Below are 16,975 nucleotides of genomic sequence, written 5' to 3'. Positions count from 1 at the left end.
TTATCTGAGAATGAGGGAGGAAGAGATGGAAGAAAGCATATTTGCTGCCTTAAACAAATAATTAATCAGATCCTTTTGCACTGAAGTGTGGAGCAGTTGAAATTAACACTTCAGTAAGGAATTACCATTACACTAGATCATAACAAAGGAAAAATCTTCATCATTTCAGAAGTATATCTATGCATCAGCAATGCACACATGCAATAACATCAGAATGTTATGCACAGAACATGCCCAGCAGTCTGCAATGGAAGATGCGGTTTTGTGCAGAAGCAAAGCCTCTACCTCACATCAAAGATCATACGTTACAAAAATTTCAGCAAAGAGCCATTATGCACACACTCCGCAGACTATGTCTGAAGACACTATTTTGAGCAAGAGCCGTATGTAAGTCTTCCAGCACATAGTGTTCTGCATGCATTATCCCACTTCACGTTACTCACTGCACATATCCTCCTGCCTGAACTGTCAGCTGCAATCTCACCAAAAAGGGCAACAGACTTGAACCCATTCCCCTAGTGTTTAATACTGTGGACTCTATCCACTTCCCTCGGATTCAGTTTCTCTCCAGGGTGGGAGGGTTTCTGGCAAGGCCCCGCATTTTCCATAGCAGCAGAATTTCCCATGGAATACATTTTATGCCAGAGTCTTTCTTCTTAAACTGCAGGACTGCATTCTTCAGGGAACAACATTCTACTTTCACAGTTGTAAAGAAACTGTAGAGTACCAAAGAGATCTAATCTGGTGCAACGCTGTCCTCCTGAATCTATGGCCAGTTTGTAGGCATCCTTTTCTATTCTTTTCCAGTATTCTGTCTCAGCCAGCTAAATGACACTTCAGCACTTGTTAGAAAGGCATAAAACCTTTCTTTTTGCTTACTGGACTAATCCTAATTAAAACAGAAACATTAGCTCTACTAGGTTCATCTTAATGGAAAAAACACCTAAATGAACCCGGGGTTCCCTAGACCCAGTAAGGACAGTGGCTGACTTAAACTCCACATTAGCATCGCCTCCCTCATTGCCTTCCCTGTAAGCTGGTTCAGCAACAAACTTCAACCAGTGCAAAAACTCATTCCATACTGAAAACAGAGCTGTTATGGAACACAAGTTTAATGTAACCTCAATGTTGTTAATGAAAAGGAAACAATATTAATTAGAATGCTGTGGAAGGTAGGGAATTTTGCAGCATAACTGAGATGCAGCTGTTGGAGAAACATGAGTTTTGTTTCTAGCAGCTAGGTGGTAAGGCCATCTCAGAGCTGGTTCCTGCAGTGAATCCAGGCAGTTCTTCCCCTGCCACTTCTTCTCTCTTCTGCCTACCTGGCACATCCCATCTGCTGGTATCTTCTTCACCAATTCTTCTAGACAGGAGGCAGCATGGCACACATCAGCTTGTTGACTGGAAAAAAAGGGCATTAAACCCAGATCACTACACTGGTGGTAGTGAGTAGCATTAGGGGCTAGAGGCTGCCAAAATAGTCCTTTGAAGGCTGAGAATAGCAGTTAATCATGGGCTAGTGTCCTAGACGAAGTGGGGAGAAAGTGAAAAGGTTTCCTTAGGAAGCAGGGAGAAGAGGAAGGAGAAACAAGCTGATCCCCACTTTTAGTTCAAATCATCGAGAACACATATTCCTTCTGCATGCTCTGAGGCTGAGATGGAAAGCCATCATTTTTCTTTCCCAGTCTAACTGTGGTACCATGTTTTGCACAAAAACCCATCTGTTGTTGATGTTCAGCGTGCTTGACAGTTCTCTGTTCCCCTCCACCACAAGCTGTTGCTGTAGGGTTCAGTTCTTCTCATTCTAAATCTCATTTGCTTTCTGCAGCCAACAAGCTGCAGCTCTGAATGACTCCTAAAGAGAACAGAAGACATGCAGCTTCTGATCTTGCTGATGGAAGTATTTGCTTTGTAATCTTTATCTCTTTCTTCTAGCACACATTAATTCCTCTGTGTACAAAGACCCCGTTTCTTCTATACCCACCTGCCCCAAATTTTTGCTCCTCCAGCCTCCTGCATCGCACTGAGCACATCCTGCCTCCTAGGCCAGAGCCTTCTGATAACATCAGGTGGGTAGAATAGAAGCAGCTCTATAATAGCAAATTACGTTTGTTTTAAATCTATATTTGTCATGCCAGTGTGCAACAGAGAAGATTTAATTAGCCAGTGAAGCTCGCCTTTGGTATGTTTTCATGAATGCAGTTAGAGTTTTGATGCATGACTTCAGGCTACTACAACAAACAAAGAAAACACACCATGAAATTAAGAAACACAATAATATACAAGAAAAGACACTTGGCTGCTGTTATACATTTCACAGAGAAATGGGCCACCACCAAACCTGGATCAAGCTGCCTAAATCTGGGAACATTTCTTTTTAATTCAGTTCCAAATTTTGCACTGCATTCTCAGTTAAATGTTGGAAAGAAGTTAATTGCACATGAGATGACTGCATAGGCCCTATGCTAAACTAAGGAGAGAGGAGAAAGCATGAGTGACTAAACAAAAGGCCCCGATGTGACACATTAGCAAAACCCCAAGGATGTTTTCCATTATTTTCATGGCAATGGGTACAAAGATTGCTGTGACAACCAGCATAACACCAGAACACAGCATGACCCCATATGTGTTTCTGCTGTGCTCTCTGTTACAGGTCTGTGGACCTATTTAACTACACAAGTCTTCATTCAGCTCTTTGGGGTGAAGGTATGTCCTGCTTCTGTCAGTGACATAGTGGAGAATAATGTTAAAAGCCAACATCAAGAGCTGGAGCTGGACTTTCCATTGGCCACTACCGAGTGGTGGCAAAATGCCATACTTACATTGGCAGAGCAATTCTCAATGAATAAGGTCTTCAGGTCAGTCCAGGTATAGATCCAGTTCTGTCATGCATGTCTTGTCTGACATCTGATAAGGAGAAGTGAAATGATACGTTTGACTTTGCAGGTATTTTATGAGGATTCATGATTTAATATTTACACTTCCCTACATGTAATACCATGTTATGACATTCATTATGTTAGTCCACCATTCATGTTAAGAAAAGAAACCAAACACAAGAAACCAGTTTCAGACCACCAACAGGAAAACAATCCATCCCCAACTTCCAGCAACTGCTTTCGATTTTATTTACCATGATTTCTGGCTGATAGACTTTTTCTCCCAGGTTTCAGAAATGCTGGTAATGTGCAACCTTAAGGAGCAACTCTATAACAACAAGCTTCACCAGATAAGGTTCTTCTGGCAAATTGTTTACAGCTTTACTGTTTTGGCAATGCCCATTAATGCATATCTGTCTTTGCCACTACTATTCCCATATTGCACAGCATGACAAAGAAAACAGCACCTGCAAGCAGTCACCTGGGGTTTGCATCCAGGTGTGAGCAGCTGGGGCTTTTTCATATGATTCAGGTTACAAGGAGTCCACACTTGGAGCACACAGATGAGAGTAGTGTGGGAAGGTCTTACCAAAATGGATTCTGCCACACCAAGGATGAAGAGAAGATTTCATTCTCCAAAGAGCTGCCAATCTAGTACTTTTTTGCTAGTGATAATATTTTCTAAGTTTAAAAATAAACTTAGTGAAGTATGTGCTACTTAACAATGTATGTCTCTTCAGTCACGGAAAAGAAAAAAAAAAAGAGACAGAGAGAGAAAAAAACAGACTGAATACCAGGCACTGCAAACCAGTATCAGGTATAACCAAATTACAGTTTAATACATTTCAGGTATCCCATTTAGAGCCTCAGATCTTTCAAGGAAATAGGTTTTCCCCACTGAGAAATGTATATGCAGTGAAATTAAAGCAACTTTAGCCCCATGTGAACCAAAAGTAGGTTGGATAGCTACTTTAAATAATCACCCAAATGTTAATTTTTCACAACGGAAGGAAGACCGGAGAGGAGAGGAACGTTCCCCTCTTCTAAACCTCACATTCACCTCTAAACTACTGTTGGACCACTCAGGCACAGGGTATAATACAGCACATGGTTAAATAGGTAAAACCCTGCTTTAATAACTATTTGCCACCAGCACGTCTTTACAGACAAGGCAAAGCAGCAGTGGCCTGGAGAGCCCTCTCGGAATATTTGGGACACCATCCAAGCCATAAGTCACATGAGAGGAAAAAGAGCCCTTAGGATGAGGAGGAGGCTCTCAGCATATGTCCGTGCATTCACACCCAAACCCTTTGCATGAGGGCTGTCTTCCTTCTCCCCTTCCTCTCTTGGCAGGCAGTGGTGGCAACCTGGGTGGTGGGGCAGGGAGCTAGGCTCTTCCATCGCTCCACACCATGCACCAGAAGGAAAAAAATCAGCAAGCAAAGAAGCAAGGCAAGTGCTGCTAAGTGGCTCATTGGTTTCTATGGCAACTGGCTCCTCTCTACTCCAGCTGCTTACCCCACAGTCCCTCTGTCACCCTATTTTTAGCTGAAAAACCAAAGAAAGAGGAAAAGTGGTGGGGGTTTGGGGAGGAGAGAGTTGGGAGACCTTCTTGGTTTTTGCAGGGAGGAGGTTAACACACATGCAGCCTTGTCTTGCTTTTAATCACAAGTTCAGTCCTCGCAGTGGAGGCTTCCGATGGGATTCCTCAGACCTGATGCACGGCCGGTCCCATACTTGTCAACGCCATGAAGAAGCATGCAAGCAACAGCCCAGCCATCCCCCCCAGTGAGTACATGAAGCAGCTGGGCTGTGAATTTGACCTTGACATCAAAACCGGAAAGTGCAAAAAGGCTCCAAATGTGGAGAAAAAAAACTATCCCTCCACCACAACCCAACATAGTCAAATGGTGGATGTCAGCACACCAACTTTTTTTTAACTGTGCTCTGAAAAGTTATTTCCCCCTACCTTTTTTTTTTTTTTTTTTAAGAAGGAGAGTGAAATTGACTTTATCCATGCTTTCTCTCTCTTATGTGGTGCAAAAAAATCCACGCTGGATACAACAAAATTTACACAAACATCTCATCAATGGGAAATCTGGAACCAAATTCACCCTGGATAAGGATTCACCTAGTTAATAGATTTTGGTATTAGGGACTTTGGTTGTTGAGCTGCACAATATAACAGCTTGTAAATCTAGAGCAAAGACATTTTAGCCTGCAGTTTTAGTATGCATAGGAGCGTGTGTTCACAAAAGCATGGGTCCCCTCAGTCTCCTCTAACTGACTACCTGCCTTTCTGAAATGGATGTCCCTGAGCACTGTGAAATACAGCTATTTCCACACAAATTTCTAGTTTCATTTGCCTCCCTCTCCCCAAAAATTCTAGAAATATTTTAAGGAAATTTTGCAATTATCTTGAAAATAACAATCCTTAAACTCTAAACCAAGGGAGACTGATGCCAAAAACATCTATATTCACTTATTTTCATTTCAACTGCCATGACATTTGATGCTTGCCTCCAAGCTGCTCCTGCTAACAGGGCTGTGGAAGGCTACCTTTGTACCACTCACTTTCATTTGCTGCCATGAGAAGGGATATTGATCTGTGTATCTCTGCTCACACAGCAAGGCTTCCCATTTTGGAGCTGTGATATTGTCGGACTAAGAGGACAAGGAAAAGATCAATGATTTCTAACAATGATCACTTTTAACAGGAACTGCATTGGTAAAATGACTTACTAGTCCAAGTATCGCTTTTGCAGTCTCCGCAACCAGTTCTACATCCTGGCAGGCATTAACACCCTTGCTGTAGATAAAAGCAGTATATTGGGAGGGAATCGTCCATTTAAAAATGTTATTGGCTATGGCGCATGACGGTATAGACTTCACAGTGCTGACGAGAAACCACACAAGTGGAGTGGGGCACAGCTGTCAGAGCCTAGCAATGCCCACGCCACACAGCATAAGACATGTCAGGGCACGGGGAGGGCTGGGGGCTTCACAGGGACCCTTCCACTGCCCCAGCCATGATCAGGGCAGCTGGAGCAGCCCCAGGCACCTCTCTGGGGCCTGGTTGGGATGTGGGCCCACAGGAGGGTCCAGCTGCACAGGGCCAAGGCCTGGCTGGGCAAGGCTGTGGCAAGCTGGAGCCCGCCCTGCTGCGGCCCCGCTGAGAGGCAGGGGCTGACAGGCCTGGGCAGGGTGGGGAAGCCTCGGGAAGGCTGGGCAGAGACAAGTAAGGCTGAGGGTACCCTCAGCACCCTGAGAAGACACTGTAGGAAGGGTCTCAAGAAGCATTTTAATTCCTCGGAATTTGGAAACTGGCCTATTCCATAGAGCCACAGGGATTTTTTGCTTTGTTTTTTTGATCTCCAGAACACCCAGTCGCAACATGCCTCATAGTTTAGTTCACCCTGTGTGAAGTACTCAAGAATTGTATTTCCCAATTTTTCCCTGAATGGCCCTTTGTTGCTTTGTGGAGAGACACAGTGAAAAGGTGTTCCCAAAAGACCTCTTCTGCTACACATTACTTTAGACACTTTCATCAAGTCCTTTCTGACTAAATTTCATTTCTTAAATCTTAAATTTCTTAAATGGGTACTATCAAGCCCATCCTCCCAAGGGAATCTTGTAAAGCCTGTTATTAAAGTTCACCTTGGCAGGAAACAAGACACTCACCTTATAATCCTCCCATGTCCTGCATCTATGCACAGTCTGGGGGCTGTCAGGAGGAAAACCCAAACAAGAAAGAACAAAGAGGACTCAGAACTACAAGTCTTCCTCTGGCAGCCCTGGAAGACAAGAGACCCTTTCCCTGAGAAAAGAACAAGGCCAGTGGGAGAGGTACAGAAAAGGCAAACACACCGTCAGGCCTGCTCTGCAAGAACACATGCTGCATGAGCCCTCCAGCCAGCCCGGAAGAGAGGCAGGGGAGAAGAGATCATCTGCAGGGAGGAGGAACCAAAGGCTAAAGCAGAGGTGACCTGAAGGGAAACATCAAGACACGCCTGCAATGTAAGGAGGAAGAGAGGCGGAGGGAAAAACAGATGCCAGTAAGCACACACCCAGCATGGATGGACGGCAGCCTGTGCTGGGTGGTGATGGATAGCCTTGTGCCCTGAGCAGCAAATGAAGGGATGAGTGACTCCTTTTAGAAAGGCCAGTCAAGAATGGAAGAGAAAATAATCAAATGTGCATCCTCATTTGCCTATGCAGGTTAGCTAGAGAGGTGGAAGCTCTGTGACTATGTCTCTGTGAACAAGTCACTTCACTGAGGAACTGTGTCCCATTTGTAAGATTGGAGGCAATGATCCTGACCTTCCCTGTAGAGCATTTGCACATCTACAAATGGAAATCACCAGCTCTTGGTATTATCCTGTTTGTTATTTATTCTGTTTTCTGACAAGAGGAGTGTACGAGCACTTCCAGATGAAGTGTGTGTGTGCACATTTAATATTAATTTATGGCAAGTAGTCATGTGCAGCTTTGACATTTGTTTTCCATGTCTACTAGCATCAGAAAACTCAAGCCTTTGAATGTTTATGAGAAATGAGCACACGTGCACACAATGCTGACAGAAGATTTAAAGAAATCTTCTTTAAAACCTGACTATTTTCACTTCTTTTGCATTTCTCATTTGTCCTTATTCAGCAGTTTTTAACCTGCAAACATTATCCTCAAAAGGTCATAGGAAACTCAGACTGGGAAATAAAGCTGGGTCACTGCAAAAACGGTATCTAGTAAGACATACGGGCTGAGACTGATAGTAATACAGGGACGTAAAGTCTTAGAGAGTTCTAACCATTGTATGTGGTCTAATAAAAGAATCCTCCAGTCAGCAATGGGGACCTTCAGCTCTACCTCCACTAAAAACTAGAATACCAAGTTAAAAAGAAAAAGCTATAATGATTCCCAAATGAGAACCAGCCCCATGGAACAGCCTTTTGTATCTGTACCTCTGGATAGTCCATGGCAGAAAAGTGATACAAAACTCTTTCAATCTGGGTGACACAGACTAAAACTCAAGAGTGACTCCTTCATTGAAGTACCAGGGCTGTCAGCAAACACATGTGGAGCAGCTATGAAGCATCCAAGTCTATTTGTACTGCAGAGCTCTTTGATAAATCCCTCCTGATGGTGGTCCTCAGGAGGTCTGAGCTACAGAGCTTGTGGGTACCAGTGACAACTCCAATACCTGCTAGCTCTCTGATGATCTCAAATCCCTCAGGCTCACAGGGGAAGCAAGAAAAATCCAAAACAAAGACAGAGAGAGGAAGACTCTCTCTGTGAGAGAGAAACAAGATCTTTGGAGTGTCGCATCCCGCAGATCCTGTTCATGGGAAATACTCAAGGGAAGAAAACAGAAGGTCAGATAAACATCTATTCCTCTTGCTTTGTAATGACTCTTGGGTTATTTTGCATTAGAAAGTATGTTCCTTCATCAAGAAGAACTCCATGGCTATCAAATCTCCTTTAGCAATGTCATGCACAGATATTTATCACCTGCTGAGTTATACTTTCCCAAGATTGATTCCCTTAATATCAAGAAAAAGTGAACTGTGGTGTACAGTCCAGGTGTTATGCCATTTGGGTGCTCTGAGTTCTGGGCATAGAAACATAAAAAACGGAATTTTGAGGTTGTTTGTTTCTTCATCAGATGTTTGAGTGAGGCAGAATAATTCCATTACCCTAAACAGAGGGGACGAGCAGTTTGACTTGTCCTTCTCAGGTCTGTTTGCTTCTTCATAATTTGCAGTGGTATCTTGATGAAACAAACAAACAAAAAACAGTACAGTTTACAACCAGGCATTATTCAGAAAGGAGGTACATCACTGAGAATTATCTGCTTAAGATGACCATCTTTAGAGACCCTATTACCCAGTGCAGAAGGCCTATAAGCCAATTTCCACTCTAACTGGTGTCCAAAGTCCATGTCAGTCTGATATTTGCAGTAAAGGAGTTCATTCAGTTTACTCATATCCTTAAAATTCCAGCTACACCTTACAGCATGGTTGCCTTGGCTGCAAAGAGGTGTCAGGGGCATTTCAGGATCCTGTGCCAGCAAAAGAAGCAGCATCAGAATGAAACAGGGAGAAGGATGCTGTGTTATACAAGACATCCAGGAAAGAAAGCATGCAGGACACTAGCAACATCCTGCAAGACAAGCAGACTTATCAATGTCGTTTCAGACAGTGGCAGTGCACCACAAGAGGATGATGCTGTGACTGCTTTTTTGCTTCAGCATCGGGAACAATTGCTCATCCAGGAGACAGCTCATGAAATGCTTCTGCTGAAAAGCAGGAAACAGCTAGCTGGAAGTTAGGATTTCACAGCGGCAATGGTCAATGGAAGTGATCCAACCACCAGACACAAGCGTTTACTCTGGTAGAGTTTGAAACACATCTTAGGAGCAGCTTTGTCTCACACCTCAAAATAACCTTTCTACTGGATCAATGAAGACTCAGTTCAGAGCAGTGAAGGGGTGAAGTACATACTATTGAGTTTCTCAGACACTAGACTTCTTTGAGGATATCGCTCCCTGATCCGTCTCCCCTGCCCCATCCTCGATGGACACATCTTTTTCTCCCTAATGCCTTTGCTGATGGATCCTCAGGAACTTCTCTCTCTGGTGTACTGCTTTGAAGCACCTTTGCAGCAAGTTACATGGCACAATTCAGCAAGGGACAGAGGTCAAACAGCCAGCTTGGAAGTGAGCTTCCAACTTCGTATCGCATGATTCCTACAAAGGTTTCTAATAATGGGGATAATGTAAGGGACAGCCATAACAGCAATCTGACAATTTAGTGTTGCTATGCAACTTGAGTTGTGAACAGACTTTTGCGGTTGCTTCTTGTTTGTTCATTGAATGTGCAGTGACAGTGTCTGGCAACCTTCCCCCCTCATCATTTTACCTAAAGCAGCAAGAATTCACGTGCAGGTTTTGTGCCAAGGTGCTCTCTTCCAGCCACTAGTCTCTGAGCAAACTGAGATGCAGACACCAACAATGTTTTTTTCCAATCTGACTGAGACTCCTGTTGAGCCACACTCATATAAACAGCTACATATGCTGACACACATTTCTTCTTTCCTCTAGCTCATTGCATATCTTTCCCTTTTTCCTCCTTTCCTGCCCTAAGGTCAACAGGTTGTCGAAGAGCACTCTCTTTGACAGCTTTCCTCTTGCCGTGTCCCAGCTCTTGTCATGTCAGTTCACATTCTTTTCTAACTTTGTACATTAGGTTCCTTCAGACTTTGTTTATCTTTATTCCACCTGTTTTCACAGACTCATACAAAGTGGAGATAGATACAACTATTTGCTACATTTTCTTTTATTCCTGCTACCGATTGATTCTGTCTTGAAGCTTTGACCAGTGTTAAAACCTCAAGCAATGATGCCTGCAGCTCTTTCCTTGTGACTCTGACAGTCTAACAAATCTCATTGGCTAGGGAAGCTGACCTGCTAGTCTCTCTGGATGAAACCTGACTATTCCTAGTGGCATCTCTTTGTGCCATCCTCAAAAGCTCTCCTTTGGAGGCTGGTACCCCCAGAACATCAAGGTGAAGGCTATTCTGCATTTATATTAACTACTTCACATTCTCTGTAATACTTCGATATCACTTTCCAGACAACCTTTGCAGTTCATTTTTTTTTGCCTTTCTCAGAATTTCTTCACTTTCTACAATCTGTTTTGTGGTGTTGCTTATGTGATGCTTAATAGCTCACAGTTGGCTGTATTTCAGTGGTAGCAGGGGGAACACAGTGAGCTGAAACTCCATATAATCTTGCAAGAAGAGATGAGAACAAGTAAAAGAGGGCTTGCTGTGCACGCTATCTCCAGAAAAAAAAAAAAAATCTTTGCAAGTGTGTTTCTGTGCAGGCATTGCAAAGATAGGGATTACGTTATGCTGAGGGGAAGAGGAGCTGACTGACAGTAGAGATTTGCAGTCCATATTGATGTTTCACAATTGTGCATCTGTCTGCAGAACAGCTATGGAGCTCTCGAAGTCATTGCACTAAAAAAAAAAATAAGGAAAGATAAATCAATAACTTCACTCACCCTTTTACCACAGCTCAGAGGGTGGAGGAGGAGAGTGTCATAACAGCTCACACTAGCAAGAAAATTTTTGATCGAAACAGTTTTCAACCAGAAAATACTATTTTGATAAAATCAACATTTTTCACAAAATTATAAGTACAAACAAAAAACCCTATGGTAAAGGAGGTTCCAACAATATTTTCTGTATTGGAGAATTTGCCTCGGGGAAAAAAATGCAACCTTATATTTTCTTACCATATTCTATTTCTTCAGTTGGTTTTACATCCTTCAGTTAACAGTGAGAGACACTATAGTGTTCCATATCCTACCATTAGCCTGGAATCAGGTTTGTCGGATATTAAAACCAATTGGTCCCTTATTAGTACCTAGCACATTTCTTTTTCTGAGTGTAAAAATTTCAACTGTTTCATTCAGCACAGACTAATAAAGCTGGCTCACTTTTTGTAGAAAACTCATTACTTATTGCTTGGTAGCAAAATCACTTAATTGTTTTGAAAATAAAAGATCACCTGTACTAAATTATATAACCGAATATTTCATTATGATATTCCCAGTATACTACATTACTGGTAGGATTGCATAACATGTCCTCATATGAGACGTGATTTGGCATAACATAACTCTACATTACCATTGATGTGAAACTGTAACAAAATTTAACTAGTTTTCACAACAAAACATCAGTTGTATATCTAATAGTATTAGATAATAATATTTATTATTATTAGATAAAATAATTAATATCTAATTGAAAGCTCATAATTTTCAGTTCTTAGGAAGACACTGAAGACAGTATTTTCATCACTCGGAGTAACAAGAAGCTTTGAATTTATAAACACTGAAATTTCCCTCAAAAATGAACATTTTGAGTTTCATCTAGCTCTCACTTAACCTGTGGTTCATTGTTAGACTAACTCTAAGTCTTCCAGTTTGGAATAGCCTTAAGACTGGAGGATCTCTTGAAACCAAATGTCAAAAATATAGCATGCTCTTCATCTTAGCTCATTCTACCAGCATTTGTTGCTAGATAAACCAGCTCACCAGTATTCACTTTCAACTCATTTTCATACCTTTTATATGCATTTTTGGGGATCTCAAAATTATTCTCATCAGGATATATAAATGAGGATAAAATAAATGAGGATAAATTAAACGGATCTTACAACCCAACCATATCCAAGAACTAAAAAATTTTCAATGCTCCCACTGCAGCTATGCTCACAAAATCCTTTTGCTGGGAAGAACTGGGATGGGACAGAGTCTTCTCCATTCCACAGCTCATCCCATTCCGCATCCGGAGAACTTGGACTTTCCATTCTAGCGTGTGAGAGCAGCGAAGAAAGAAAAAGGTCCACGTTCCCAACGCACAAGTGGCTTGCTCTCACTGCCTTCGGTGACTGAAGTGAAACTGCAGCCCAAGGCCTCCACCTAGTGTCTTCTGGCAAGCTCGGCACACCACCTCGACTGAAAATGCGGGATACCAGTGGGTGCACTGAAGCTTAAAGATAAAGAGCAAGAGCTTGGTTTATTTTCGAGAGGGGAATGTTTTCCTTGCAACACCAAAACGCGTCTCAACTCATTATGATCCACCCGTGCTTTGTGTGCTGTCACCTAGAACTCAGACACAAGCCTCTGGTTTACTTGTGGACAATAAGATTAGCTTTTTTTTTCCCCATACTGATCGTGCTATAATTCAAGGCTTTAGGAAGATGCAACGTGAAACAAGAAGAGAAGAAAAGCTTGTTGGATTAGGTTGGACTATTTCCACCAAGAAAATTCTTCCATGCCCTGGGATATCTTCCTATCTTGCTCTATGGTGCTGCCTTCATGCCATGGTCAGCTTCTGAGAAAACACAAGGACTTTCTAACACTACAATCCTTACCTGTAGGAGACACTTAAGAATTAGACCTGGCCTCTAGAAAAGATATCTGATATACAGGCGCATTCTTTCCACTTGTGTTTGACTTCCTTCTCTACCTTAATTTCACAGGCTTAATGGGATTTAGCCAGCAAAATTCTCAAAGACTGTCACCAATCATTTCTGCCTAGCCTTTTTTCCATTTCCAAGAAAAGATGACATATTTCTTATTGGGTATTTCTTCCTCAAGGGCAGCTAAAGCAGAACTATCTCAGCAGCTGTCCAAGCAGCACGCTTTCTGTCCATTGCCACACTGATATACCATCCTGATATACTGTCCTTTACCTTCTCTGGTAAGTCCAGGTTTCAAATATCTCTAGTACAGGTATTTCCATGACCTGCTGTAGAAGCCTCTTCCTTGCCAGTTTTAAAACATCTGTCTTGATCTCTTTACTTCAGCTACCATGGAACAAACCTCCTTGCACTCCCCTGTTCTCTGGGTTATGGAGGCTAGAGGCCATGTTTCCCTCCAAGACCTGTTGTTAGTCATTTGAGCACATGCGTGTGTATATGTAGATCCACACATACACACATTCTCAGGAAAACTCTGTTGAGAGGCATTCAGAGCTTAAAACATTGCCCCAGAGTTTTTTAGAATATGGAATCACACCTAGAAACTGGAGTCACTGAAAACCACAAAAACTGTCCGAGTCAGGAAATCCAATCCAGCCTGCCCGATGACCCACTGCCCCCTTTCTCTCACCTACAAGAGCCCATCCCAGCCACCTAATATTTTGTTTGATATGCACGTGAAATTTAGAATATGTTTTAGGGTGTTTAAAGCCCATTCTAGCTGAATCTGTGTCCAATGTAAAAGGGAAAGGAGAAGCCCCTGATGGAAGAAATGATTGGAGTGGATGAACACACTTCTCCCCTTGGGAAATGATGAAGGCAGTGTGCAGTACAGACATTTCATCATCCTGCTAGCATAAGATCACCAGATTCCTCTGTGGGAGCTCCACCACTGTACTGGTACAAGCTATAAGGTAAAGACAGAGAGTATATTTTATTGACGTCACTAGCCAGCATTACTTAGAACAGGGCTAAGCACAATTGCAAAAAGAACTGCCTCCAAGCTATTCTATTTATATTCCTACCAGAGCTACCATTGGTACAGTCATCCTGCTGCTGAAATCCTGACCCTGTCATTGCCAGTGTAGCCACAGATCTGAGAAAATCAGTTTGGATCGTCTGAGAATTTGGCACCTCTTAATACCAGCAAAAGCAGCATTGGCAGGGGGTGGAGTGTGCTATTTGCACAGGACCTGCGTCAGGATTGGCATTCAGTGAATAGCAAGACATATGAAGGCATTTTATCCCAATATAGAGAATAACGCATCTTCCTCTGCGTTGCTGGTGGTAACTTTGGCAGTCCAAGGAACAATGGTAATTGCTTGTTACTGTGGAAACAAGACCTCCAGAAATAACACTAATGAGCCAGCAGGGTCGTGGGAGAAACACAAGCATACTGTCTCCTGCAAACACACACGATTTGGCTGCACACAAGAGATGGGGCTCTGGGGAGAGGATCTATTTATTTGAACACACCAGGCACCCAGCAGAACCTCCGCTCATCCCCCATACCAATCTGAGCCTGAAAACAATTTAAGTGACTTGAAAAAAAGTTCAGATAACTTCGGAAATCATTGCTTTTCACCTCCCTGTCTGCCTTAAATTTTGCCACAGGGGGGTTGTGACTGGGGCATACTCCCTTTGGAGAAAGCTGTTTCTGTCATTTTTGCAATAAACCTGAAAGGAAGTTTTCCCTAAAAATCGCTGGTAGGAAAAACACATCTTTACAAATGTCCCCACCCCCTTCTGCAGATGCAAGGGCATTGGTAATTTGGGAGATAGGCAAGGTCTGAAAGGCAAGGTCCTTTCCTGAATTATGGTCATTTGGTGATCCACCGCTCAAAACAAGATGAAAGGAGGGAAGCATGTAACAGAAGAGGGGAAAGGGGGTAAGAGACACCAGAGAGCTTACTGCAGCCTCAGCACACCATGTCTTTTTCCCCTTTCATTCTGTGTTGCCCTTGACGGAGAGGAAAGGATGGTGTAAAGAAAGTGAGATTGCGGATGGCAACCTGTTAACACAGCTATTTTGTGCCTTGTAATGTCCCCAAAATGCTGCTTTCCGCCCTCAGGCCCTACTGGCACAGCAGCTTGGTGGGTGGCTGCATATTTATAGTCATCTCAGCCTCATGCGCTAGGTGCTGAGAAGTGGACCTAGCATTTTCTCTTTAAGGAGACTTCCCTCTGCCTGACAATGGCTATGAGGCCTTTAAGCTTTTTGCTAAACTCTATAAAAGCAGGGTTTTACCTCTGAGAAGAGCAGGTTGGCAGCAGAAAACAGTGTGTGTGCCACCTAACATTATAGCCTTGCTGCTGCATTTGGGGTGGCCTTGCAATAGCCCCTCTGCTCACTGAACGCTCCTTGCCAGCTCAGAAGGAGCCAAATGACGTTCACCAGCAGCGCTCTCCAATAGCTATTTGGCTATGTCAGGCAGGTCATGGGGCAAAGCACCAGCTATGAGCCATTGAGAAAGGAACTGCTGGTGTCTGCAATTCCCCCCTCAGTGCTTTAACCCTATTAAGAAGCCTTGTTCTGATGTACTTCCAGCATATTCAAATACAGGTACAAATCAGGAGCTGATGGGGCCCTTCCAAAAAGTATAAACCATCAGTTTGGTTGTTTTCTAAAAAAATCTACATACAAGTGAGATCATAGCCCAGCTCTCACAGTAACTGCGGAAACACATCCTCTCCTCGGGATGAATTCGAGGTGTTTTCTGTTCTTCCTAGTAAAGGATGAAGTACTTCAGACTAGCAGACAGTTACCAAGGGACAAAGATGGGCACAGAAGCCAGAGCTGGTCCAGGCCAGACAACACTTGGAATCATACCCAACCTGAATATGAAGGAATTTTGAGATTGCCCCCACCTCACAGAGGGAAGAAAAGAAGGTGTAGATGTTAGTTGCAGGGGGAATAGGGAAGTAGGTGTATTCAGATAATAGGCAGTTAATTAATTAATTAGTTAATTAATTAGTTAATTAAGTCCTGGCCATGCTGGGCCAGGAGCTTCTCAAAAAGAAAAAAGAAAAGTGGGGTCACCATTTTGCTTGTTATTGTACTCCCCCTAATCATTGCTATTTACTATTTATATATTAGTTGCAACAGGAAGCTTCAGATAAAATCAAGGCACTACTGCACAGATTAGGAATATCTCCAGCACACTTTTCACATTGTATGCCCACACAAAAAGCAAAAGTACAAGAAGAAAGATTGTTTGCTGTCTACAGACTAGACCTAAAGCATGAACACTTGCAATGACTCAACCACAGTTACCTCAGGAGTTAGAAGCAGAGCCATGAGTTCATTAGCAGCAACTTCAGTCTACACAGCCTTTGTCCAGAGCTTTAATCATAAACTCTTCCTTTTTCCTGCAACCTAAAAGCCAAAAAGAGAATATGGGCAAGCAGTGGGAAATAATTTGGTACATAAGATGGGAAATAAAAACCAGAAGTTGAATGATCAAGATGGTGGCATCTCCCTAAAATACAGTGTGTTGACACAGTATTATAGGGGAAGGTTCTCTAAAGTTTTTATTTTATTTTTGGAAGTCCTAATGCGCATTTGTGTCAGGTTCTTTCCCTCAAAAATACAAAAAAAAAAAATGTAATGCCAAGCCCCAACTCATTCTCAGATGTGTTTGTCAAAGAAAACAGAATAGAACTATGTATACACTGAAGCCAGCAAATGAGCAACACACTCTCCAATGATGAGCTGCTAAGACCCCAGTTCAGGATTTTTGTTTCCCAGCAACAATGGGTGACGTGAAGGCACCTGAGCAGAGCCTGGTCCAGTAGCTCCTGGAGAGCTGGGCAGGCTTGGAGCTGCAGCCAGGGAAGGATGGAGCCAGTTGAATACGAGATGAAATTGCCTCAAACACTTTCTTTCAAAGAAAGCAAGCAAGAGTTTAAATCCATATGGCCTCCCTCTGATCTGTGTGCAAGAACCTTATAGCTGTGAACTAACAAGAGGAAAAATGAAACCCAATTTGGATAACGATTTCTGAGGTTGCAGCCACAGATTTGCCTGGAGCACCCCGCCCCTCCA

General features: G+C 42.8%; 1 long non-coding RNA gene across 1 annotated transcript; it reads right to left on the bottom strand.

Annotated features, from left to right (window-relative positions):
- Positions 1 to 293: 293 nt before the first annotated feature.
- LOC308186749 lies at positions 294 to 16,594 on the bottom strand. The gene is made up of 4 exons (XR_013944248.1): positions 16,205 to 16,594; positions 3,361 to 10,895; positions 2,823 to 2,907; positions 294 to 1,401 (listed from the first exon to the last, which is right to left on the bottom strand). It is a non-coding gene; the product is annotated as an uncharacterized lncRNA (long non-coding RNA).
- Positions 16,595 to 16,975: the final 381 nt, after the last annotated feature.

The sequence above is a fragment of the Anser brachyrhynchus genome (assembly GCF_964034855.1).
Source record: "Anser brachyrhynchus genome assembly, chromosome: 1".
Classification (NCBI taxonomy): Eukaryota; Metazoa; Chordata; class Aves; order Anseriformes; family Anatidae; genus Anser; species Anser brachyrhynchus.
Note: the sequence above shows the minus strand (reverse complement) of the source record. Positions and strands in the feature narration are given on the sequence as shown.